We start from the raw sequence: 25,875 nt of genomic DNA, 5'->3' as shown, positions 1-25,875 counted from the left end.
ACATTCTAAAGTGGATTTATGATGATAGTTAACACAGCATGGTAAATTTACTAAAAATCAGTGAATTGTACACTTGAAATGGGTAAATTATATGATACATAAAATATGTATAAAGACAGTTTAAAAAAAAAAACCGTTAAATGTTAGGAGGTTGTACTGATTACTGTTGTTCTGCCCAGATCCTCTCAGATTCCTTTAACAATTTCTTGAACTCCTTCCCTGGCTTTTGTGTTTATTTACTTCCTTTTTTTTTTAGACAATCTCGGCTCACTGCAACCTCTGCCTTCCGGGTTCAAGTGATTCTCCTGCCTCAGCCTCCGGAGTAGCTGGGATTACAGGCATATGCCACCACTCCCAGCTAATTATTGTATTTTTAGTAGAGACAGGGTTTCACTCTGTGTTGGCCAGGCTGTTCTCAAACTCCTGACCTCAGGTGATCTAGCTGCCTCAGCCTCTCAAAGTGCTGGGATTACAGGCATGAGCCCCGATGCCCGGCTGTGTATATTTACTTCTAAAGGCCTGCACCTTTGCCTCTCTGGCTCTCTTGGAAGCCTGTTTTCAGGAGCTGCTTTGCTTGTACATGCAGAGAACTGACAATGCCTGAGAATTTACATTCATCTTTTTGCAACCCCACCCTTTTCCGCTTGCAAGTTCTGGATAGTCTTTACCAAATGAAGGTTATTGGGTGAAAGTTTAATTCCTCTGTCTTGAGTAGGGACAAACCCTGTGACATAATTTATGCTCTGCATTCTCCTGTGGGATCATGTGGAAGCAACCCTCCATGGGATGTTGCCTGAAATTACACATTTGCTTAGCTACTTCCGCTTTCCTGTCCCGCTTCCTCAATTTCCTTATTGAGGTCTCCTGGGAGCACTGCCTTAAATTAACTGCATGTACTTGAATCCTCATCTCAGAGCCTGCTTCTGGGGAGCCAACCCAAGACAAGGGGGATTACTTATTCCTAATTTACCCAGTTTTCAGGTGAAGGGACACATATTCAGGTCACACTCCAGGCTTTTCTATGCCCTTTGCTGCTCCTCATGGGAGGAGGAGTGACATGCTGAATTGTGATTTGGGACTAAGAATTTGGCATCTGTGACTTATCCCCTTTCTTTGGGGCATTCCTGACTGCAAGGAGCATGTGCTCTGGTCAGTAAGCTTAAGGAAAATGGCTCTGCCTTTGCATGAAAGGCCCAGAAGCAGAGCCTGAGGCAGGCATGTAGGTGTATGTGATTTATTGAGGGAGGGCTCTTTAGGAACAACCTGTAAAAGAATGACAGTAGGAAGATACGGGGGAGGAATGCGTGTGGTCATGGCCTGTAACGTGTCAGGAGTTGTTTCATGTAGCAATGAGGAACTTGAGGAGTTCTTCCATTAGGAGGCAAGGAAGTTAGGCCTATCAGTCAGTCATTGGTCATTATTGTTGGTAGTGGTGTGGGGTGGGGGTGGGAGGTGTTTGAATTTCCCAGTTGTCTTCAGAAGAGGTGGCTCCTCTTAGCAAAGGGTAATTATTTGGAGATGTTTAAAGGTGTAAACTCTTAGCCACAGCACTCAATGTAGCTGGGGAATGGATGCACCAGTTAATGAAGGTGATCAGTGTAAGGCACCAACAGTGTCTACAGTTCATTCCTTGGACCTATCAGATCCACCTGCTACTTCCTATTAAGTTCACTGTATTTGGGCATGGTTTTTCCAGGATTCTAGTTGGTGGGAGATTTAAACAAACCACAGCCTTAAAGAGGAGATTTAAACAAACCACAGCCTTGACTGCTCTGATTGGTTCTGAGACTTTAACTGATATTCTCCTTTTCTTCTTTCATCACCCATTCTAGATTCCCCTAACTTGTTTGGTTCTTCTGCTGGTCTAGGTGGCTTTCCTGATGGGGTGTCCTATACCTTTATCGCTGTGTGTCTGAGCTCGTTTTCATGCCCTTATCAGGTCTGTGGTTGCTTCACTTGCTCATTCATGGCTAAAACTGGGCATTACAGTAGCAAGAGATGCCCCATTTGGTCACATGAATGCCAAACATACTCTTCCCTGCTCATATTATATAGCAGCAACTTTACATCCTCACGATAATCTAGGGCCAATCCCCACTGTCAATATGGCAACTGTTTTTCATACCTACTGATCTATTGGCAGAAGGAGCCCAAGTGACCAGCTAATAGGTGTAGCTTTGGGTGTAGTCGGACTCCTACTATGTCCTTTTGTGGAAGTGATCCCCGTCTGGGAACTGGGTCTTCTAGATGCATAGATCCTAAAGTTGTGGAGACAGGAAGCATAAATTCCTCAAGTAGTTCATTAGGAGTGATGATGAGAGGGTCATTCTTACTTCCATGTCTTGGTTCTTACACCCATGTATTTACCCTGTTGGGGCCAGAACACTATATGATGATCTCTGAGTTAGAGCTAGAGTCAGTAAGCTTTTTCTATAAAGGGCCAGACAGTAAATATTTTAGACTTTGCAGTCCATATGGTCTCTGTTGCTGCTACTCAACTCTGATGTTGTAACATGAAAGCAGCCAAAGACAGTATGTAAACAAATGAGCATGGCTATGTTCCAATAAAATCATATTTATCAAAACAGGCAGTGGGCTGGATTTGGCATGTTGTCCATAATTTGCTGATCCCTGGTTTAGAGTACAGATGCTCCTCAACTTTGTTAGTAAAAAATGCATTAAATACACCTAACCTAGTGAACATTATCGCTTAGCCTAGCCTATCTTAAACATGCTCAGAACACTTATATTAGCTTACAGTTGTGCAAACTCATCTGGCAACGTTGTACACTGTAGAGGATTGGTTGTTTACCCTTGTGATTGCCCGGCTGAGTGGGAGCTCAGCTTGCTGCCCCTGACCAACATCACAAGAGAGTATCATATTACATATCACTTCCCCAGGAAAAGATCAAGATTCAATATTCAAAGTGTAGTTTCTACTGAATGTGTATCACTTTTGCACTATTATAAAGTCAAGAAATTCTAAGTGGAGCCATCATAAGTCAGGGACTGTCTGCAAATACTGCATCTTGAAGGATAGTGCCCTATCCTCACAGGGATAGTTTCAAAGCTGGTGCTTTGTCTGTGCCTTTAAAGTGCCTTTTTAAAAAAAATTATTTATTTATGTATTTATTTATTTTTTTGAGACAGAGTTTTGCTCTTGTAGCCCAGGCTGGAGTGCAATGGCACAATCTCGGCTTACTGCAACCTCTGCCTCCTGGGTTCAAGCGATTCTCCTGCCTCAACCTCCTGAGTAGCTGGGATTACAGACACCCACCACCATGCCCGGCTAATTTTTATATTTTTAATGGAGACAGGGTTTCACCATGTTGACCAGGCTGGTCTCGAACTCCTGACCTCACATGATCCACCCGCCTCGGCCTCCCAAAGTGCGAGGATTGATGACAGGCGTGAGCTACCGCAACCGGCCCTAAAATGCCATTCTATCACTCTATTACACCAGCAGCCTCTGAATGGTGCACAATGTTGTAGGGCCAATGAATTTCATTGTCATGTGTTCACTGCTGCATCACAGTTGTCATAAAGTGAATCTCTTGGTCTGAGGTGACATTAGGAGAGATTCTATGTTGGTAGATCAGATACATCATGATCTCAGGTAGTGGTGCTGACTGAGTCCTTGCAGGCAGTGAAGGAAAAATTCGTATGTGGCATATGTGGCAATCTCTGTCATAATGAACCACTGACCTTTTTAGAGGGAAGGGGTTGAATGTAATCATTTTGACACCACATGTCTTGATATCCTCAAGGGATGGTGCCATACTGGGGACTTGGTGTGGTTTTTGTTGCTAGAAGATTAGACATTCAGCCACAGCCATCTCTACATTAGTCTTGGTGAGAGGAAGCCAATGTTGTTGGGCATGCGTAACCTCCGTCTTTGCCATTGTGGCTACTCTATTGTGTAAGCACTGGGATGGCAGAGGACAGACTGGCTGACATCTGCTGGCCAGATCATCCTGTCCTCTTGGTCATTTAGTGCTGCTTCTGCAGCGAATGCATTCTGATTAATGTTAAAATAAAGAGACAAAACCCTTCACACTTTGTACCCATTCCCATAGTCCCACTCATATGCCTTTTCCCCAGACCTCCTTGATCCCAATCTTTCCATCTTTCCCTTCCAATCCCCTGACCAACTAGCCAAACCATTCACTGTTTCCCATGAATCAGTATAATAAGTTTGGGCCACTTCTTCCACACAAAGTGGGTGACCAAGTGTACCACCCAAAGCTCTGCTCACTGTCTTTCAGAGACACCTTTGAGTGGGGTTGTAGGGCAGTAGCTACATATTTTCAGCTGGTACACAAATACTGAGCCGATCTATCCATGAGCTAAATTTGAGATTTTTCCTTTTATGCCAGCTGATCATAAGGAATACTTCCCCTTCCGTGTGCCCATTGGTGTTAGTTAAGGAAGAAGCACCAGTGCATCAGTTGTGGGTGACATTGGTGTCTGGACCACCTGTTTCTATAGCTTGCTTGGGTCTTTTGGCCTGCTAGCACCCAATCCTGCTGGATGTACCACTTTATCTTACAATAAATTGCTGCTGGGGCCTGCCCAACCTTATGACGGGGTGGGTCTGACAGACCCAAGCTCATGATGAGCAATACTGGGAACACGGATACTTGATATCCAAAGGGCAAGGACTCAAAAAAAAAAAAAAAAAAAAAAAAATCTGGGCCAGGTGTGGTGGCTCACACCTGCAACCACAGCACTTTGGGAGGCTGAGGTGGGTGGATCATCTGACGTCAAGAGTTTGAGAACAGCCTGGCCAACATGGCAAAACCCTGTCTCTACTAAAAATACAAAAATTAGCCAGGTGTGGTGGCCCATGCCTGTAATCCCAGCTACTGGGGAGGCTGAAGCAGGAGAATCACTGGAACCCGGGAAGCAGAGGTTGCAGTGAGCCGAGATCGCACCATTGCACTTCAGCCTGGGTAACAGAGTGAGACTCCGGTTCTAAAAAAAAAAAAAAAAAAAATCTGAAGAGCAAGTGCTCAGTCTCTACCAGGGCCCAGGAGCATACCAGGAGCTCCTTTCAAATGGTATATAGCTTTCTGCTTCTAGATGGCGTGGCCTTGCTCCAGAACCCTAAGGGTCTGCACTGCACGGTTCCTATTTGGGCTTCTTAGGGAGTCCACATTTTTCTTCTACCACAGATACATCTCATGTCAAGGAATCTTTTGGAGCATATTACCCAAGTGGTGCAATTGCATTTACTGCAGCTTGGACTTGCTACAGAGGCATTTCTTGTCCTGGGATCCACTCACAACTAGTAGCCTTCTATGTCATTCAATAAATGGGTTATTATGGTATTTCTAAGTGTAGACTATATTGCTTCCAGACCCAGAGTCCCACCTTTGGACTCTTTCTTAAAGGTGGGAGGTTAAAGGTACAATAATTTGTCTATCACTTTGGAGTGGATGTCCCAGCATTCCCCAGACCCTAGACCACTGGATCCCTAAAAACTTCACTCATGTAGCTCATCCCCGAATCTTTTTGCAGGGTTTTTTTACTTTCTAGAATGTACATCTTATTATGACACCCAGGGTACTTCTGCTGCTTGCTCATCAGTTCCAGTTAACATGATACTATCAATAGAGTGGACCAATATGATGTTCTATAAAGTATTTAGTTGGTTCAGGTCCCGTTAAGTTATAAGAGAGAGCAGAGAAATAACTTAGCCTTGGGGTAAGACTGGGAATATATACTGCTGTCTGTTCCATGTGAATAGAACCAGTTTCTGATTTTCCTTCCTGACACGTATGAAAGAAATGTATTAGTCCAAATCAGTAGCCATATACCGTCTACCAGAGGTGTGTTAATTTGCTTTAGTAAAGATACTACATCAAGTTCAGTAGATACAACTGGGACTATCATGTTTACTGGGCAGGTGGTAGACTGATTAATTTTTTTTTTTTTTTGGAGACAGAGTCTTGTTCTGTTGCCCAGGCTGGAGTGCAGTGGTGTGACCTTGGCTTGCTGCAACCTCCACCTCTCAAGTTCAAGTGATTCTCCTGCCTCAGCCTCCTGAGTAGCTGGAACTACAGGCGTGTACCACCAAGCCCGGCTAATTTTTGTATTTTTAGTAGAGGCAGGATTTCACCATGTTGGCCAGACTGGTCTCGAACTCCTGGCCTCAAGTGATCGGCCCACCTTGGGCTCCCAAAATGCTTGGATTACAGGTGTGAGCCACCATGCCCAGCCCCCAGACTGATTAATTAAAGATATGACGAGGACCATGCCTCCTGCATTATTTAATATTTTGAGGGTGACACTAATCTTTGCTATTTCTCCTTTCCCCCAGATGCAATATTGGTTTTTATTTACTGTTTTGGCCATTGAAAGGTTTTTCTTCGGGGATGGTGGTGACTTTCAGGGGCTTTCATAGGCCTTTTCCTATTATAATAGCTCTCACTCCATAGAGCAAAGAACTGAGGTAAGGATTCTGCAAAATGCTAATGTATTCAATCCGATGATTCATTTGGGAGTCATGGAGATGACTATTGAACTCATTGTGAGACAAACCTGGGCCAATATCCCAATTATTTCCTGACCCCCATAAGCTTCTCTCTAACAAGTGGGCCACAGTAACACTTTGGCCCCTGGGTATCAGTGTCTACTTATTTCCTGGGTCCAGCAGACTTGAAAGAGTCTCTGTATTCCCCTTTCCCCAGCTATCTGAGTAAATGGTCATAGACACTTTTGGAGAAGGCTTGGAGAATACTACTAAATATACTTACCATGTTGTTGTAGGGCCCTTTCTCATGGGAACCTGACCTTTTCTTCATTTTATGGGCTTGGGGTCTGAGAACTGGCTTAGGTCTGGAAGTTAGAAAAGAAGCTGTGACTTTCCATTGAGGCAACTGACTTCAGACTTCTGCTTATCTATATATTTATATATAGTAATACCCTTGCTGGCTGTTTATCTGAATTGCCCCTAGGAACACAATGTTCTATGGGCCATCTCATTAAATCCTTGTGAGTCAGGAGGCATCCCTTGGTGTCATTTCAACCTTGCTGCCTATACTTAGAACCAATTCACTTTTGACGGTTAAGTGTCGTCACCTAGTCTCCCCTATTTCAGAATCCTATCACCTCTATTAGCACTAGGGAGCCCAGTTCTGTATGAGCATCTCCTATCATCAGCTTGGTTTTACAGAGGACAGCTACTGCTATGGAGCTTTTCTTTTTTTCTTCTTCTTCTTTTTGTAGAGATGGGATCTCCCTATGTTTCCCAGGCTGGTCTTGAACTCCTGGGCTCAAAGAATCCACTCACCTTGGCCTCTCAAAGTGCTGGGATTACAAGCATGAGTTACCATGCCCAACCGACTATGAAGCTTTTATTTATTTATTTATTTATTTATTTATTTATTTATGACGGCGTCTCACTGTTGCCCAGGCTGGAGTGCAGTGGTGCAATCTCGGCTCCCTGCAACCTCTGCCTCCCAGGTTCAAGTGATTCTCCTGCCTCAGCCTCCCAAGTAGCTGGGACTATAGGCGTGTGCCACCATGCCTGGCTAATTTTTGTATTTGTTGTAGAGACGGGGTTTCACCATGTTGGCCAGGCTGGTCTCGAACCCCTGACTTCAAATGATCTTCCCCACTTGGCCTTCCAAAGTGCTGGGATTACAGGTGTGAGCCACTGCGCCTGGCTGAAGCTTTTCAATAATGCTTGTGTCCCCTCACTATCACCTTCCTTATTGTTTTGGTAAGTGAACTATACTCTGGGCCCCTCCATTGAACGTAGTCAACTGGTCGGTCTTCTTGTCTCATGTAATAAATCCATCCTAACATGTTCACTTCTCTAAGCCTTTTGATCTATTCCTCTATAGTCTACCACTAAGTTCTAGTATTGCTACTTCATTTAGTGTGGACCACTGCTTTTTTCTGCCTTCCTAAAACCATTTCAAAACTGGCCTCTGGGGCCCTTGCCAGTGTGCTGAATCCTGTGTCACAGGAGAGTACCTCCATATTAACACACTTTCCTCTATTCAGTTTTGTAATCCGTCCTGTAGATCCAGCATCCTCAGATATACTCTTCCAGTTTTTGCTGGTAAATGTCAGCTAAGTTCTGTAGCTCCTTTTGTGTATGTAATGACTCTCTTTTTGTGTATAATTCCTCTCCTCCCTTAGCAGGTCAAGCACTTCTCCAGTTATCCCATGTTGAAATTTGACCATAGTTATTGTTCTAATTGCTGGGAAGGGAGGGGGTCAGATCCTGAGAAGGGCAGGCATTGTCCCAGACAGTGCCTCATTTGAGTTCCTTTCATGATCTTCAATCCAGAGGTGGGGGGACTGCTGTCCTCTAAAATGAGGATTGCAGCACTTCTGCATGTCCAGAAGTTTCTGGAGGATCTTGGAGTTCAAGGTTCCCAAATGCATCTACTCAGTAATCTCTCTTCCGAGTCTTAGGGTCCCATTCTTTACTGGGACCCTGATTTTGGTGTAGGAGACTCACCGAAACTGAGAATTCAACCTTCTCTGAATTTTGGCTGCTCTTATGATTTGCTTCTGATCCTTGTGATATGGTTTGTATTTGTGTCCCCAACCAAATCTCATGTTTAATTGTTATCCCCAAGGTTGGAGATGGGGCCTTATGGCAGGGGACTAGATTATGGAGTTGAATTTCTCATAAATGGTTTAGTACCATCCCCTTGGTACTATTCTCACAATTGTGAGTGAGTTCTCTCAAGATCTGGTTGTTTAAAAGTATGGGGCATCTCACATGTACACACAAACATATACTATACATAGCAACATGTGCAGTCCAAGAGAGAAATATAAACAACAGTAGAGATGCAATGTTAAGTCATAACTGCATAAAATTAACTGTAGTATATACTGTACTACTGTAACAATTTTGTAGCCACCTCCTGTTGCTATTGTTGTGAGCCCAAGTGTTGTGGGCATCTGCTTAGAACTACGTGGGACACTAATCATCTCTGCATGAGTAGTTTGTCTCTCCAGTAAATTGCGTATCACAATAAAAAGTGATCCTTGCAATTTTCATGTGTTTTTCATTGTGTTCAGTGCAATACCATAAACCTTGAATATCACCATGGGACCTATGGTGGGACAAACCTTGAATAATGCCACAGGATGAAGAGCCACTAGTGATGTACTCCTAAGAAGCAGATAAAAATCATGACATTACAAGAAAAAAGGTGAATTGCTTGATATGTAACATAGATTGAGATTTGCAGCTGTGGTTGCCCACCATTTCTTTTTCTTTTTCTTTTTTGAGGTAGAGTCTCGCTCTGTCGCCCAGGCTGGAGTGCAGTGGCATAATCTCGGCTCACTGCAAGCTTCGCCTCCCGAGTTCATGCCATTCTCCTGCCTCAGTCTCCTGAGTAGCTGGGACTACAGGTGCCCACCACCATGCCCGGCTAATTTTTTGTGTTTTTAGTAGAGACAGGTTTCACTGTGTTAGCCAGGATGGTCTCGATCTCCTGACCTCATGATCTGCCCGCCTCAGCCTCCCAAAGTGCTGGGATTACAGATGTGAGCCACCGTGCCCGACCTTTGGTTGCCCACCATTTCAAGATAAATGAATCCAGTGTAAGGACTAATTATAAAAAAGAAAAGGAAATTGATGAAGTTGTTGCTGCAGCTGTGTCAGTAGGTATGAAAACCTTGAACTTTTTGCAAAATACCTTTTTATGTTGTATTGAAAATGCAGCTTTTGGCCAGGCGCAGTGGCTCATACCTGTAATCCCAGCACTTTGGGAGGCTGAGGCAGGTGGATCACTTGAGGTCAGGAGTTTGATACCACCCTGGCCAACATGGCGAAACCCTGTCTTTACTAAAAATAAAAAAATTTGCTAGGTGTGATGGTGCACGCCTGTAATCACAGTTAGTCAGGAGGCTGAAGTTGAACTCGGGAGGTGGAGGTTGCAGTGAGCCGAGATCTCGTCACTACACTCCAGCCTGGGTGACAGAGTGAGACTCCATCTCAAAAAAAAAAAAAAAAAAAAAATGTCAAGATAGGCCAGGCATGGTGGCTCATGCCTGTAATCCCAGCATTTTGGGAGGCTGAGGCAGGCGGATCACTTGAGGTCAGGAGTTTGAGACCAGCCTGGCCAACATAGTGAAACCCCATCTCTACTACAAATACAAAAATTAGCTGGGCCTGGTGGTGTATGCCTGTAATCCCAGCTACTCAGGAGGCTGAGACAGGAGAATTGCTTGGACCCAGGAGGTGGAGGTTGCAGTGAGCTGACATTACGCCACTGCACTCCAGCTTGGGCGACAGAGCAAGACTCCATCTCAAAAAAAAAAAAAAAAAAAGTCAAGATAACCGGAGAAGCAGCTTCTGCTGATCAAAAGGCAGCAGACAAGTTTCTAGATGTCATTAAGACAATCATTGAGGAGAAAAGATATCTGCCTGAACAGGTTTTTAGTACAGATTAAAGTGCCCTATTCTGGAAAAGAATGCCAGAAAGGACATTTGTTAGTAAGGAAGAGAAGCAAGCACCAAGATTTTAAGCAGGAAAGGACAGGCTAACTCTACTGTTTTGTGCAAATGCAGTTGGTTTTATGATAAGAACTGCTCTTATCTATAAAACAGCTAAACCCCTGAGCCTTGAAGAGAAAACATAAACACCAGCTGCCAGTCTTCCGGTTGTATAACTAGAAGGCTTGGACAACAAGAACCCTGTTTCTGGATTGGTTCCATAGATGCTTTGTCCCTGAAGTCAGGAAGTACCTTGCCAGTAAGGGACTGCCTTTTAAAGTTCTTTTGATATTGAGTGATGCCCCTGGCCATCCAGATCCCTATGAGTTCAACACCAAAGGCCTTGAATTGGTCTCCTTGTTCTCAAACACAATGTCTCTAATCCAGCTTCTAGATCAGGTAGCCATAAGGACCTTTAAGGCACATTACACATGGTACACTATGGAAAAGATTGTCAATGCTATGGAAGAGAACTCTGATAGAACATCATGAAAATCTGGAAGGATTACATCGTTGAAGAAGCCATCGTTGTTATGGAAAAAGCCGTCAAGCCCAAAACAATAAATTCCTGCTGGAGAAAACTGTGTCCAGCGTGACTTCACAGGATTTACAACAGAGCCAATCAAGGAAATAATGAAGCAGATTGTGGAGGTGGAAAAAAAAAGGTGGTGGTGGGTGGTGGGAAGGGTTTCAAGATGTGGATCTTGGAGAAATTAAAGAGCTAATCAGCACCACACCAGAGGAATGAACAGAAGACAACCTGATAGAGATGAGTGTTTCTGAACCTGTGCCAGACAATGAAGAAGATGTAGAAGAAGCCGTACGAGAAAACAAGTTGACATTAGGCAATTTAGCAGAAGGGTTCTGATTATTCAAGATTGCTTTTGACTTCTTTTATGACATGTACCCTTCTATGATGCATGCACTGAAACTAAAGCAAACTGCGGAAGAATTGGTACCATATAGGCACATTTTTAGAGAAATTAAATAGCAAAAAAGTCAGACAGAAATTATCGTGTATTCAATTTCCATAAAGTTACACTAAGTGTGCCTGTGTCTCCTGACTACACTTCAACCTCTTCCACCTCAGCCACCCCGAGAAAGTAAGACCAACCTTTCCCCTTCAGCCTACTCAGCCTGAAGACGAGGACAAAGACTTTTATTTAATTTATTTATTTATTTATGAGATGGAGTCTCGCTCCCATTGCACAGGCTGGAGTGCGGTGGCGTGATCTCGGCTCACTGCAACCTCCACCTCCTGGGTTCAAGTGATTCTCTTTCCTCAGCCTCCTGGGTAGCTGGAATTACAGGCACGCACCACCACGCCCAGTTAATTTTTATATTTTTAGTAGAGATGGTGTTTCGCCATGTTGGCCAAGCTGCTCTCGAACTCCTGACCTCAGGTGATCACCTGCTTCGGCCTCCCAAAGTGCTAGGATTACAGGCATGAGCCACTGCGCCTGGCCAAAGACTTTTATGATCCACTTAATAGCAAATACATTTTTTATCATGATTTTCTTCATAACATTTTCTTTTCTCCAGCTTTTGTTATAAGAATACAGTATATAATACATTTAACATACAAAATATTTGTTAATCAGCTGAGTTATCAGTAAGGCTTCTGGTCAACAGTAGGTTATTAGTGATTATGTTTTTGAAGAGTCTAAAGTTATATGGAGATTTTCAACTGCACAGGGAGTGCCTCTAGCCCCCACATTGTTCAAGGGTCAACTATATTTTCTTCATATATACGTGTGTGTGTGTGTGTGTGTATATATATATATATATATATTTCATTGAAATTTCAATGAAGACTTTTGAAGACTACATAGACCTTTTAGCAGCTTCACGACCTAGAAATGTCTTTCTCAAAGACCTGGGAGCCATTTCTTTAAAGTGTAAACATCAAGTGAGGTAGCACCCCATCTCCCAGTTTTTGTGGGAGTGTAGAAATCTAACTTTGGTGGGCACCTTGCTCCAAATTGCAAAGCTATGTCCTGTTATAAAGATATGATTATTTTTTCCTCTAGATAAAGCCAATTAACTAGCACAGAATGTCACCTCAATTACTAGGTAAAGTTTGGGTGAAATATGTGTGACAACAATGCTGCCAAATCTTCTTACTTGAGGACTAGTCATTATTTATTTACTTGAAAACATGTAAACAATGGATTGTATCTGCTTGGCTGTATTAGCGGGTGAGATTCCTTTCTGTTTTTGCAGTCTCTTAGTGAGTTACTTGGAATGTGCATCATGCTCTGGTTTAATGCTGACTCAATAATAAAACGTTCTTTCTCTACTACCATTGTGGAGAGGAATTCTGGGTTAGGAGAAGATTTTGTGTTTAATTATATTTCCCCAACAATTTTGTTGATGAGAACATGGAAATATATGGTAGCTCCTGACATGAGCAGACAACTGACAGTCTGTAACCATAAAACAATCAGGTAGGAGACCTGGAATTATAAAAAGTCTTCTTTCTAGTGTTCTCTTTTTTGGGATTACTACCTAGACAATCCAACCTGTCCAAATTCAATATGTTACTATTAAATAAACATGGGTAATGTAGACTCTAAAATTCAATCAGGGTCATCATATGGTTGAAAAATATGGGAAGACAGGAATATTGCCTTCAAGTCTCTCTCTTAAATAGTTAATATCTCTCTGTCACATTTGTGATGGTTATGCACATGAGAATCCAGTTATGTAGTGGTGGGAGGGTTTCTTTTGATTTGGATAGATTAACACATCCTTGGAGGGGTTTCATCCTGAACGAATGAGTTCCTGGTATTTATGGGATAAATATTGTTCTAAGAGTAGTGTTAAAAATGATTTAGGGCTGGTCAAAGTACAGTGCTGTTTACAACTAATTGATCACAACTGATTATAGATTTCTTGGTGTCTTCTCCACTCCCACTGTTTTACTTGACTAGCCTTAAAAAAGATTCAGATAGGCTGGGCATGGTGCCTCTCGCCTGTAATCCCAGCACTTTGTGAGGCCCAGGCAGGCAGATCACCTGAGGGCAGGAGTTTGAGGAGCAGCCTGACCAACATGGAGAAACCTTGTCTCTACTAAAAATACAAAATTAACCAGGCATGGTAGTGCATGCCTGTAGCTTGTGATGAGCCGAGATAGCGCCATTGCACTCCAGCCTGGGCAACAAGAGCGAAACTCTGTCCAAACCAAACCAAACAAAACAAAACAAAACAAAAGATTCAGATAGCCAGATGAAAAGAAAAAAGAGGGGAAATGCAAAAATTAAAGGCACTTTCTTTTTCATGGAGACCTCCTCCTCCTTTCTCTGCTGTGCCTGCTCCCTCTGCTTCCCCTGCATGTCCTTATCCTTCTTTGCTTCTAACTGACTGTAGTGGCTCCCAGGCAAGGGGGAGGTGATGATCTTTTAGAGAATAGATTTCCCTGTAAAGGGAGATGAAGGTACAACTTTCTACAACTACCTGCTCTATTTGAGGATACAAGTTTGCCTGGTGGCCTAGCCCTGAGTCTACTTTATGTTTTAGACCAGATTCCACCTCCAGGAGGTCTTATCATCTACATACCACACAACACACAACTAGAAAGGCAGAAATAATAAAAAGACATTATCATGGGATGATTGAGAACTTGGATAAAAGACTGTGCTGTGGTTTGAATGTGTCCTCCAAATTTCATGTGTTGGAAACTTAATCCCCAAATTCGTATTTGATAGTATTTGGAGGTGGGGCCTTTGGGAGGCAGTTAGGATTAGATAATTTCATTAGAGTAGGGCCCCCATGATGGGACTGGTGGCTTTATAAGAAGAGGAAGAGATACCTTAGCTGACATGCTGTTACTCTTTTGCCATGTGATACCTTCCAGCACGTTATGTCACAGCAAGAAGGCCCTCACTAGATGCTGGCTCCTTGATGTTGTACTTCCCAGCCTCCAGAATCATAAGGTAAATAAACCTCTGTTCTTTATAGATTACTCAGTCTGTGGTATTCAATTATAGCAACAAAAAATTGGCTAAGACAGACTGTGTTCCCATATGAGGCAACAGAATGGAGAGTAGCTGCACTTGTCACTTGGAAAAAGACAGGCAACCAAGGTATTAAACTTATGAATGTCAAAACTGGAACTGAAGTGTTGTGTAGTTTACATTTTTATTGTCTCAATGTGAGGAAAACCAGACCTTCCTATTTGGATAGCCAGCAAAGCTGATGCCATTGAGTAGCTAGCTACCCAGGACTCTTGGGTGGTTCAGATCCTTTTCTTACTCATTTAAAGGCTTCTCTTCCCTGTGCCCCAGAAATATGCAGTACTATGCAGCATGTTTTCAGTTTACAGCCCCATGTGTGGAGATGTGTACTGGCTACTGCATGGAATTTTGCAACGAGCAGACTTTGATCCTTTGATGGAGCAAGGATGTTGGTGCCCAGAAGATTACCACATCAGGGGTATGGTGGCCAAGAGAAGTTGACTATCCACCATCCCCCACAAATATGGATAATCTGAGGATAGAGGTTCCTTGAAACCTTTCTTGTAAAGAGGAACTGGAAGATATTGCAGGTGTTCACTCATACGACAGGTGAGTACCTCATTAATTTCCATCAGTGACTTGTTCAGGCATTCTAAAAATTTATTGGCATGGATCCAAGGTCATATAAAAATTGCCCTCTGGCTCTAACCACCTTTATTTTAGCTCTCTCACTGACTATCCAAACCCAAATTAAGGAAAAGGTAGTAGGATGGCAAAGGCAAACTATTATTCAAATCTTAGCAGCAGCTACTCAGTTTTGGGATAATCTAAGAACAAAAAAAGAAAAAAAGTGATTAAAGTTTGCTTTGTTCTCTGCTTAGTTAGAACTCTTTACTGAAGGGAATAACCCCGCAATGACCAATCCAGAAAGGGAAGAAAGAAAGATGGGAGGCTATATGTTGTTATTGCAAGAAGCCAGGGTGTTGGAAGAGGGATTGCAGAAGGACACTCTGGATGATGCAGAAACTGCAAAGATAAGAGAATTAGGAGAGCCTAGAACAAAACTTTCAGCGAGGAAATACTTGGCAGATGGTTCAAAATTGACAAATTGAGGGAATCCCAAAGGTGAGAGCTAGTGGACTGTAATGTGTCAATAACTTTTCCCATCTGGTGACAGGTTAATACAGGTTATGAATGTTTTGGGTCAGCCTTCTACTTGTCCCCTTTCCTCTGTCACTCCCATAGAGATAGGTCCTTTGACTAAGGAACATGTGTTCTTCATTTCTCCTGAATCTCCTATAAACCTACTGGTGAGAGACCTGCTGTGCAACTTAATAGCTACTGGATTCTGTACTGTGGATGAAGTGTCTGTGGAGCCTTTTGGGAGAAGGCACCTGATTTGGATACTATATACTTCTGAAAGAAAAGAGGTATGGCAAAGAGTGGCAGTCTCATACTGTGCTGGAAAAGTCCCCACAAGCTGAAACAAGTCACTGAAATGTGAAGTAAAAAACTATAAATCTTCTAGAATAAAACACAGGAGAAAATCTTCATGACCTTGAGTTAGGCAAAGATTCTTAGATACAACACCAAAAACATGACCCATAAAAGAAAAAATAAATAAACTGAACTTCATAAAAAATGAAAAAAAAATTGCATTTCAAAATATTCCATTGAGGAAATGAGAAGACAAGCCACAGACTGGGAGAAGATATTTGCAAATCATATATCTGATAAAGGACTTGTATCCAGAATGCATTAAGAACTCTGAATGCATTAAGAACTCTGACAACTCAATCATAATAATGATAATAATAATCAGACAACTGAATTTAAAAGTAAACCAAAGACTTGAAGGAGCATTTAATCAAAGGGAATGACAATATTGGATTAATTTGAGATATAAAAAATAGCTTAACAAAAAGATGAGCCATGGCTATGTGTCAACAATATCCTTTGTTGAGACCTCAATTAAACATAATAAAACCAGTTATAAAAGAATTAGAAAAACATGTAATCCCCATGCTTTGGAAGGCCAAGTTAGGAGGATCAGTTGAGGTTAGGAGTTTGAGACCAGTCTGGGCAACATAGTGAGACCTCGTCTCTACAAAAAATAAAAATAAAAAAAAATTAGCCGGGCGTGATGGCAGGTGCCTGTAGTCCTAGCTACTTGGGAGGCTGAGATGGGAGGATTACCTGAACCTTGGAGTTTGAGGTTACAGTGAGCCATGATCACACCACTGCACTCAAGCCTGGGTAACAGAGTGAGACCCTGTCTCAAACAAACAAACAAACAAACAAAAACAAAGGATAATTTAAAAGGGGTACTTACCCTGTAGTAATCCCACATTTCCAGTAAAGAAGAAAGGTAAATTTGATAAAGGTGGGTAAGCTCTGTATAGATTTGTACTGATTTTAGAGAAGTAAATTAATTTGTTGTCCCATTAACACCTGTAGTTACTAATCCTTCATCTATTCTGATGTCAGTATCGTCTGAAAAAAATATTTTTGTTTTTCTATGCTCTGCCCTCCCTTCCTCTCTCTCTCTCCCTCCCTCCCTCTCTCCTTCCCTCCCTCATTTCCTTCCTCCCTTCCTCCCTTCTTTCCTTCCTTCCCTCCTTCCCTTCTTCCCTTTTTTCCTTCCTTCTTTTGTTCCTTCCCCCTCTTTCTTTTCTTGTAAGTGGACAAGTCTAAATTCTTATTTGCTCATAAAGGAGTCTGATGCTTATGGCAGACAATTCCTCAAGGGTTTTGAGACTCCCCCTACTGTTTTATCTAGTCATTTACAGAAACACTTAGAGAAATTTGTTTCACCAGAAGGATCTATAATTTTTCAAAATATAGATGATTTTGCTGGTAGCTTCAGAAACTAAGGAGCAATGCAAAACGAACACTTTGACTTTGTTACAATTCTTTGCTTCACAAGGGCATAAGGCCTCACTAGATAAATTGCAACATTGCTTTTCTGAGTAAACTATTTAAGGCATCTGTGTTCAGCTGTGGGCCTTAGAGTGGTACAATCTAAGAGTCATCTCATTTTGCAGATCTAACGGCCAAATGTAGTGCTGTGGTTGGAATGTTTATGTCTCATTCTCTCCCCAATTCGTATGTTGAACCCTAATCTCCAATGTGATGGTATTAGAAATAGGGCCTTAGGAGGTGATTAGGGTGTTGCCCTAATGAATGGGTTGAATGCCATTATAAAAAAAGGCCTCAGAGACCTTCCTGGCTCCTTCCATCATGTGAGGATGCAACCAGAAGGCACCATCTATGAGGAAGTGAATCCTTACCAGACACTGAATTTACCAGCATCTTGATCTTGTACTTTCTAGCCTCCCAAAATGTGATTAATAAATGCCTATTGTTTGTAAGCTACCCAGTTTATGGTATTTTGTTATAACAGCCCAAATGGACTGAGACACAGTTTTGGTACTAATACGGTATTAAAGAGAGTAGATTCCAGGTTTTGCAGAGTGGGCAAAACCTCTGATGGAGCAACTACATGATAATCCTTCAGATCTTCTGGTTTGGTTCCTAGAATCTGAAGAGGCTTTTGAACAGCAAAAATTGGTGATAGCCTCTCTGTTAGCTTTGAAATGTCCAAAGTTTGAAAAATCTGACCTGATTTATGTAATATTCCTGTTCAAAATGATATAATAATGTTTATGAATTGGTAATGTAGTATGGCTAAAAGTGACCCACTTAAAAAGCTTCCTAGCTGCAGCGACTTATCACATGGCTTCGGAAGCTTATGCTTTATCTGCAATTAATTCTGCATAAGCAGATGAGTTAATACCAGTTAGTAGAACTGCAATTCTTAGTTCTGGAGTAAAAATAAACATAAAAATATAAACATAATAAATATATGTTTGGTGTCTGTCATGCAACAGATAACATTTTTTAAATAGAGGATTTTTGACTTCAATAACAACTAAAAAAATCACATGGAAAATTGATAGCTGATTTGTTAGGGACTTCACACCTGCTTTCTCAGGTACCAGTAATTCATTTTGCTGATAGAGCTGTAAAAGCTGCTTTTATTTATTTTTGATTTTTATGTTTTAGATAAAGTCTCTCTGTGTCACCCAGGCTGGAGTGCAATGGCACGATCTTGGCTCACTGCAACTTCCGCCTCCAGGGTTCAAGCGATTCTCCTGCCTCAGCCTTCCAAGTAGCTGGGACTACAGGCATGTGCCATCACACCCAGCTAATTTTTATATTTTTAGTAGAGACAGGGCTTCGCCATGTTGGCCAGGCTGGTCTTGAACTCCTGACCTCAGGTGATCTGCCTGCCTCGGCCTCCCAAAGTGCTGAGATTATAGGCGTGAGCCACTGCGCCCTGCCAAAAGCTGCTTCTAAAACATGGCTGGCTCCAAACTTAGAAGCTCTATTTTTAATACGACAAGAAGTTTTTGTTCATTTTTTAAAATGTGCTTCACAAAAAGAAATGAGCAAATGAATTGAAAAAGGAGCTAAAAGAAATTTGATTGGACTGTGGGAATTACCTAACAGTAATTCCTATACTTCAGTCCCAATTTGCTTGGTTAGTGGTGGTGTGTCATCGACACAATGATGTGAACAAAAGAGGAATTTTAAAGGCATTAGACCCCTACTAGGCCTACCAAAAAGATACAATTGTTCACAACATATTAAAGAGATTTGCTATGTAATGTATGCTATTGATATGCTATTCTTTACGGGCACTCCATATATAAGCACAGGAAGTTCTCTGTAACCAACTTTACCAGGAACGTGGTGGCAGTTAGATTTCACAGAACTAATGCTTATAAAAGGCAAGAGATATTGTCTAGTTGTGGTATGTATGACATTTGGATGGCCTGAAATCTTTCTGTCTTCAAAAGCTGATCTTCAGTTAAGCAAGATGAATAAACTCTAAAGATCTACTGTACAACATTGTGCCTATAGCTAGTAATACTATATTGTACTCTCGAAAATTTGTTAAGAGGGTAGATCTCTTGTTAAATGTTCTTACCACAATCAAATAAAATTTAAAAAGCTGATGTTTGGAACAGGAAACCAAACACCGCATGTTCTCACTCATAAGTGGGAGTTGAACAATGAGAACACATGGACATGGGGAGGGGAGCATCACACAGTGGGGTCTGTTAGGGGATGGGGAGCAAGGGGAGGGAGAGCATTAGGACAAATACCTAATGTATGCAGGGCTTAAAACCTAGATGACGGGTTGATAGGTGCAGCAAACCACCATGGCACATGTATACCTATATAACAAACCTGCACGTTCTGCACATGTATCCCAGAACTTAAAATAAAAATAAAAAACTGATGTTCAGGCAGTGGTAAAGTTTCTCTTAAAACTCACAATTCCCACTTCTGGGATACCAGAGCACATTGACTAGGACAGAGGAAGTCATTTTACTTCTACTGTTGCCCAGGAATTATGCCAAATGTGTGCAGATTGCTATAAACCTCAGTCCTTTGGACAAGTAGAGTGAATGAATCAAACTCTAAAATTAAACTACTTGGCCAAGATTTAGTAATCTAACACGTTAAAATGGCTTAGAGCTTTGCCACTAGCCTTATCAAAAATTAGAGTGACCCCTGCAAGTAAGCATAGTATCTCTCCCTTTGAACTTATGGTTGGCAGGCCTATGAACTTGGGTCTGAGACCATGTTCTGTTCCCAATTTAACTGAATCCTCTCATAATAATGTTCAATAGTTAAAAGGCCTTCTCTTTTCCCTAGAAACCCTGAGACTTAAACTTATAAGGACTTGCCTGAGTCAGTCTGCCACCCTTATAGAACAGTAGACTTCATCCACATAAAGGTATTTCAAAGGAAAGACAGGTTGTCACACCATTGGGAGAGACCCTTTCAGGTGCTGCTGATCACTCATACTGCTATCAAAGTGAAGGAGAACCATAGCTGGATTCATGCTTTCTATGTGAAGCCAGCACCGCAGGAAGACTAGACAGTTGTTCCCACAAAGAACTTTGCTAGAGTAATGGATATTGGTACTGAACTCAACTGAAAAGAGGTATTCTTTATTTTTAAAAAAATTTTTTCATACACGGTATCACTCTGTCCCCCAGGCTGGAGTGCTGGAGTGCAATGGTGTGATCTTGGTCACTGCAACCTCCGCCTCCCAGATTCTAATGATTCTCTTGCCTCAAAAAGATGTATTCTAAAAAATTGATTGCTATTCTCATAGTACTACTCAGGCAGAGGTTATTTGAATCACCACAATAAAGAATCACATTTATTGGAAAGCAAACATTATTATTACACCAAAATTTCTGCACTCCCAGTAATGGTTCCTCCAACTACATATTTCCAATGAGCTCTAAACTGTACTCCCATTGTGGATATGCTCTGGATTATTGGCCGAGTACAAGTGAGATCATCCTCATTAGTAATTTTTGATAATAACAAAGTTAAAGTAATTAGTATGCATCCAGGTACTCAAGTTCTAACTTTAACACAAAAATGTTTTATTAACTGGCTTGATTGAAAGAATGACATAAAAAAGAAAAATATCTAATTAACAGATGAACAGAAATCTGGCACCTACAGATTACTAGCAACCACAAAAGACAGATATAGTGTCACTACTAACATTGGGAGGCAGATTTTCTCCAGTATGGGTGGATAAACAAAGGTGGATGCCTGTTATTTATAGAGATTTAGCTGACTGTTATATAACTATTTAGACCAGTGGAAAAAATGGCCCATAGGATGGATTTTTCCTTAAGGCTTAAAACACTAAAGTTGGCTGGACATGGTGGCTTACACCTGTAATGCCAGCCCTTTAGGAGGCCAAGGCAGGTGGATCGCTTGAGCCCAGGAGTTTAAGACCAACCTGGGCAACACAGCGAGGCCTCATGCCCTACAAAAATATAAAAATTAGCTGGGTGTTGTGGTGTGTGCCTATAGTCCCAGCTACTTGGGAGGTTGAGGTGGGGGAATTGCTTGAACCCAGGAGTTTGAGGTTTCAGTGAGCTATGATCATGCCACTGCACTCCAGCCTGGGCGACAGAGTGAGACCTTGTCTCAAAAAACAAAACAAACAAACAAAAACAAAAAAAGAAAACACGAACAAAAAACCAAAAACCAAACACAAAGCAAATTAAAGTTGTGCACATTAAACACTAGAAGTTCAATCCGCACTCTAAAATCAGTGTCTTGTAAGACTTTTAACTAGATGATGGCCATGGATTTCTTTCTACTTCTCATCTTAAAACAAAGTTATTTAGGAAGATGGAGCAATCACTGAATGGCCTAAATTACCATGTAAATGTGATGTTACTCATGTAATTGATGGAAACTCAGGAGAAATTTATTGGGGCATCAAAGAAAAACTCTTAATTAAAAACTGAAATTAGCATGGTTCTGAGTTAAGCTACTCTATAGGCTTGGATTGGGCAAGACTTCATGAGGAACTACAAAATATTGCTCCATAGTTAATTCTTTGAAAGTGCAAGCAATAAAGAAATCACAACAATTTGTAAAATTAATGTATGAATGAAACTTTTTTTGTTGCTAATTAAGACTTCGGGCTTCTGCCATCTTTTCAGCCTCAGCTGGATAGGCACAGAGACACTTCTGAAAGGAACACAATGGTGGCTGCCCAAGGAGAGCCCCAAGTCCAGTTCAAATTGGTATTGGTTGGCGATGGTGGTACTGGAAAAACTGCATTCATGAAATGTCATTTGACCAGTGAATTCGAGAAGTGTGTAGCCACCTTAGGTGTTGAGGTTTATCACCTTGTGTTCCACACCAACAGAGGATCTATTAAGTTCACTGTATGAGATACAGCTGGCCAGGAGAAATTTGGTATACTGAGAAATGGCTATTGTATTCAAGCCCAGTGTGCCATTATAACATTTGAGGTAACATCCTGAATTATTTACAAGAATGTGCCTAACTGGCATAGAGATCTGGTATGAATATGTGAAAACATCCTCATGTTGTATGGCAACAAAATGGATATTAAAGATGGGAAACTGAAGGAAACATCTATTGTCTTCTACTGAATAAAGAATCTTCAGTATTATGACATTTCTGTCATAAATGCCAAAAAGTATAACTTTAAAAAGCCCTTCCTCTGTCTTGCTAGACAGCCCATTGGAGACCCTAACTTGGAATTTGTTGCCATGCCTGCTTGTGCCTCACCAGAGGTTGTCATGGACCCAACTTTGGCAGTGTAGTATGAACATACTCTAAATCAGAGGTTGCTTGGACAACTGCTCCCCCAGATGAGGATGATGACCTGTGAGAATGAAGCTGGAGCCCAGTGTCAAAAGTCTACTATTATAGGCAGCTGTTCTGTGATGTCAAGTGGTACACTGTGTGTGCCACTTTATTATCTAGCTAAGGGCAACATGTGCTCCATCTGTGGGATGCTGAAGGAGATGAATGAGCTTTGGAGTGAATGTGACAGTTTAAAAAATACCTTCATTGTTTGGACCTGCATATTTAGCTGTTTGGGAATGCAATTGATTTCTTCTTGAGTTTCAAATGTAAGACTGCTACTGTCACATCACAATATTCAGTTGTGCCTAACTGGCATAGAGATTTGGTATGAGTATGTGAAACATCCTTATGTTGTTCAGTGGGGAAATTTTGTTTGTTACTGTCATTGCCATTCCTTTTTGTTTAGAATCAGAATAAAAGTGTATTTCAAATATCTTTTAAAAATCTAATTTAACTATTCAGCATTAGTATAATATATTCAAAGGTTTTTTCCCCAAGGCAGATAAAAATTTCTAAAAATTTCACTTTCTACAAATTTAGTAATTCTGATGTTCTATCATGCTTCTAATAATTGCTTTGCTTTGTATTTTACTACAGATTTGCTGATTTTAGATGGCTACAACTGCCCAGAGAAAGGGGAAAAAACCACCATAAAGATAACTAAAAAAAATTTCACGTTACTATTTTATAGTAATACAGGCAGGAGATTGTAAGGACAGATACAAATTAACAATAAGAGGCTTAGTTACCCCAGTTGAAAATAAGGCATTAGATTTCTCTCCCCTCCTTTTTTCCAGAACATTTATTTGAGAAAACTTATAATTGTAAGCACTTTCTCCTCTCTTTTAAATGTGCATAAATCCTTTTGCAGACTAAATAGGTCTTTTGACATCTTTGTGACCCACAAATATCTTTCTCAAGAATGGACCTAAGAGTCATCTCTTTGAAATGTAAACATCAAGGGAGAAAGCATCCTCATTTCCCAGTTCCGGTGGGAGGGTAGCAGCCTAACTTTGGTCGCCATCTTACTCCAAGTGTCAGAATCACTTCCTATCATAAAGATATGAGAATTTTATTTTTCCCCTGGATAAAGCCAATTAGCTAACACAATGGTAATGGTAACCTGGTGTCTTAGTCTGTTTGTGCTATTATAATGAAATACCACAGACTAGGTAATTTATAAACAACAGAGATTTATTTCTCATGGTTCCAGAATCTGGAAGGTCCAAGATAAAGGAATGGACAGATTTGGTGTCCGGTTGTTACTGGAAATGAGTTCTGATCCAGACCCCAAGAGAGGGTTCTTGGATCTTGTGCAAGAAAGAATTCGAGGCAAGTCCATAGAGCAAAGTGAAAGCAAGTTTATGAAGAAAGTAAAGGAATAAAAGAATGGCTACTCCATAGGCAGGGCAGCCCCGAGGGCACTGCCCATTTTTATGGTTATTTCTTGATTATATGCTAAACAAGGGGTAAATTATTCGTGCCTCCCCTTTTTAGACCTTAGAGGGTAACTTCCTGATGTTGCTTTGGCATTTGTAAACTGTCATGGTGTTGGTGGGTGTGTAGCAGTGAGGATGACCGGAGGTCAGTTTCATTGCCATCTTGGTTGTGGTGGGTTTTAGCCAGCTGCTTTACTGCAAACTGTTTTATCGGGAAGGTCTTTATGACCTGTATCTTGTGCCAACCTCTTATCTCATCCTGTGGCTAAGAATGCCTTAACCTCTTGGGAATGCAGCCCAGTAGGTCTCAGCCTTATTTTACCCGGCTCCTATTCAAGATGGAGTTGCTCTGGTTCAAACGCCTCTGATGTGGGTGAGGGCTTGATCTCTGCTTCCTTGTTGCTGCATCCTCTGTCTTAGTTAGCCCAGAAAGACCCATGTTGGACTTCTACAGAACTTTAAGATAATACCTGTGTGTGTGTTTTTAAGTCACTAAGATTGTAGCAATTTGTTACTGCATCAATAGAAAACTAATAGAACAAGGTATTTCCCAACAACTGAGTGCAATTCTATGGAGAAGATTGCAGTTATAAGCTGTTAGCAGCAGCACTCCCAGGAACTGGAGGGTGGGTGCACTCGTCGTTAAAGGGTTGGCAGTGTCCACTTTAGTAAATCTGCCTAATTCTGGGATGCAATTTAAGGAAGGCTACTGTTTATGATTTTGGTTGCTTTTTGTTGGTTTGTTTTGGTTCTTTTTAGAGAGCTATTCCTTACCTCAAGGTAAAAAACATATTCTCTTACATGTTCTTTAAATACATTTTTAGTTGGGTTTTACACATATAAAGATTTAATCCATCCCTTCCAAAATTTGTGTACGTGTGTGGTAGGAGGTGGAAATTTACCTTTTTCCAGATGATAGCGAATTGTCTCAATTTCATTTATTGAGGAGTCAGTCTTCTTTCCCTATTGATTTGAAATATTATGTCTATCATAAACCAAATCCACAAATGCACGGGTTAGTTTCTGGGCACTAGTGATTTGCTCACCTAATCCCAAATCAGCACTACACTTATTTAATTATTATAACTTTACAGTATGACTTCGTATCTTATGAGTAAAATTTGTTTTCTTTATCTTAAAAAATTGTCTTGGCTTTATGAGGGGGTGATGATGGCATTGGTGATGTTGACTTCATCTCTTATTTAAATATATATATGTAAATATATATGTAAACAGCTTTATTGAGATGTAATTTACACACCATACAATTAACCCACTTAAAGTGTACAATTCAGATTTTTAGTATACTCACAGACATGTGCCAGCATCGCTGCAATCAACTTTAGAAACCCTGTACCAAATAACATCCTATGAAGAAACCCTGAAAGAAATTCCTCATTCTCCCCTCCCCCTGAGCCCCTGGCAACCTCTAATCTACTTCCTATCTCTATGGATTTGCCTGTTCCAGATAATAAATAAAAATGGAGTCATACAGTGTGTGATCTTTTGTGTCTGTCTTTTTAATATAATGCTTTAAAGGTTCATTCATGATGTAGCCTGTATTGGTACTTCATTCATTTTTATGAGTAAGTAATATTCCATTATAATGATAGTGACTGGAAGCAGCCAAATGCCTAGGCAGATAGAGGTGGGTCCCTGGTGAAACCCCACCTTCAAACCCAAAACAGCCTGAAACCCAGGGCCCAGAGTGAGAACTTCTATTCCTGTTTGCCTGCTCTCTCCTGATTGGTTCTTTCTGAATAATGCCTTTTAA

The 25,875-nt window shown here is 41.2% G+C and overlaps 1 pseudogene across 1 annotated transcript; it reads left to right on the top strand.

The window, feature by feature from the left end:
• Positions 1-260: 260 nt before the first annotated feature.
• On the top strand, positions 261-25,597 carry LOC126946151 (GTP-binding nuclear protein Ran-like; annotated as a pseudogene). The gene is made up of 2 exons (XR_007722593.1): positions 261-14,406; positions 14,789-25,597. The product of XR_007722593.1 is annotated as a GTP-binding nuclear protein Ran-like (transcript).
• Positions 25,598-25,875: the final 278 nt, after the last annotated feature.

Source organism: Macaca thibetana, chromosome X, assembly GCF_024542745.1.
Source record: "Macaca thibetana thibetana isolate TM-01 chromosome X, ASM2454274v1, whole genome shotgun sequence".
Classification (NCBI taxonomy): Eukaryota; Metazoa; Chordata; class Mammalia; order Primates; family Cercopithecidae; genus Macaca; species Macaca thibetana.
This window is presented reverse-complemented; position numbering and strand designations above follow the sequence as displayed.